This window comes from Quercus suber, unplaced genomic scaffold, assembly GCF_002906115.3.
Source record: "Quercus suber isolate HL8 unplaced genomic scaffold, Cork oak 2.0 scaffold_162, whole genome shotgun sequence".
Taxonomy (NCBI): Eukaryota; Viridiplantae; Streptophyta; class Magnoliopsida; order Fagales; family Fagaceae; genus Quercus; species Quercus suber.
In genome coordinates, this window is record NW_027069623.1 from 366,803 (window position 1) to 369,046 (window position 2,244).

Here is a 2,244-nt window from a genome sequence, read left to right on the forward strand (position 1 = left end):
GCATCGGAGTCTGCACGCCCTCTCACGCGCCGCCTGAAGAAGTCGCGCCTCAGCCACGCGCCGTCACGTGCCGTCACAGCCTTAGTCATGCACCTCACGTGCCCTCACTCGGTTCTGCTGACGTCATCCGTGACGTCATCTTGCCACGTCACCTAGGGCTGACATCATCATCCACTCATCTGCTGACGTCATCCACCAAGCTGACATCATCATTGACTGACCGTAGACCGGGCCGTTGACTTTGACCTTGACCAGCGTTGACTTTGACCGTTGACTTTTCTACAGTTGACTTTTTTGGAGTTCAGGTGCTTCTTACCCAGTTTTTCACGTAGATTTCATTTTTGCAGTCCATTTTTGTATATTTTGCTTCTAAATGAAGAATAAGGACAAGTTTTCTTCCTTTTGCAACAATCGTCGCCGACAATCCAACAAACGGTTTTGTAATTTTTGCAAACGTTTTGGCCATAATATTGAGACTTGCTATTAGCGCAACAAATCAGCTATTTCTACTTCTGTTGCTACAGTTGCTAACACTGAGAGAGCCCAACCCATGGCTCCTGTCTCTACACAGTCTCAGTCTTCTGGATCCACTTTCTCCATTTCCAAAGATGACCTTGTAAATATCATCGCCAATGTCATTCGTATGGTTGGTAATGCATCTTATTCCTCTTCTCTCTCAGCTTTATTTGGTATGTCTCCTACCTCTTGGCTTATGAATTGTCCAACCACCAGATATCACTGATCCCTTTCCTAGTTCACCCTTTAATGAACAGGTGGAGATGAACAGGTTGAAGACGAGTTACCCAACCCCAATCCTGAGCATGGGTCTCCTGCTCCTACTCCGCCTAAAGATCTTGCACAAGACATTCCACCTCGTCACTCAACTCGGGTAAGATCTATTCCTGCACATTTACTTGACTATCATTGTTACACTGCTCTTGCTACACTACACGAGCCTCACACCTATCGTGAGGCTTCCACTGACCCTTTATGGCAGATTGCAATGAAAGAGGAACTTGATGCATTATCTAAAAACCATACTTGGGATTTGGTGACACTTCTTCCTGGGAAATCTGTGGTTGGTTGTAAATGGATCTACAAGATTAAGACTCGCTCTGATAGGTCCATTGAGCTACAAAGCTCGTCTTGTTGCAAAAGGTTTTACGCAAGAGTATGGGATTGATTATGAAGAGACCTTTGCTCCGGTTGCTCGTATCTCATCTGTCCGTGCCCTCTTAGCTGTTGTTGCTGCCAGTAAATGGGACCTTTTTCAGATGGATGTCAAAAATGCATTTCTTAATAGGGATTTAAGTGAAGAAGTGTATATGCAACCTCCTCCTGGTCTTTCTGTTGACTCAAACAAGGTTTGCCACCTTCGACGTGCACTTTATGACCTTAAACAAGCTCTACGAGCTTGGTTTGCCAAATTTAGCTCTACCATCTCTCACTTAGGTTACATGGCTAGTCACTATGATTCTGCCTTATTTCTTCGTCGCACTGACAAAGGCACTATTTTACTTCTCTTATATGTGGATGATATGATCATAACTGGTGATGACCTCAGTGGCATTCAAGAACTCAAGGCTTTTCTAGTCAGCAGTTTGAGATGAAAGATCTTGGATATCTCAGCTACTTCTTGGGTCTTGAAATCACTCATTCTACAGATGGACTTTATATTACTCAAGCCAAGTATGCCTTTGAACTCTTGTCTCGCGCTGGACTCACTGATAGCAAGACTGTGGACACTCCAGTTGAGCTTAATGCGCATCTGACTCCCTCAGGGGGAAACCATTGTCTAATCCCTCTCTTTACAGACGCTTGGTTGGCAGCTTGATTTATCTCACTGTCACTCGTCCAGACATTTCCTATGCTGTTCACCAAGTGAGCCAGTATCTGTCTGCTCCACGATCGACTCACTATGCTGTGTTCTGCGCATTCTTCGATACTTAAAGGGCACTCTCTTTCATGGTCTTTTTTACTCTGCTCAGTCTCCTCTTACTCTTCGTGCATTTTCTGATGCTGATTGGGCAGGAGACCCCACTAATCGCAGGTCCACCACTGGTTATTTCTTTCTTCTTGGTTCTTCTCTGATTTCTTGGCGAAGCAAGAAACAAACTCATGTGGCCCACTCCAGTACTGAAGCAGAATATCGTGCCCTTGCTGATACCACATCTGAGCTCCTTTGGCTACGATGGCTTCTCAAAGACTTAGGTGTGTCTACATCCTCTGCTACTCCTCTTTATT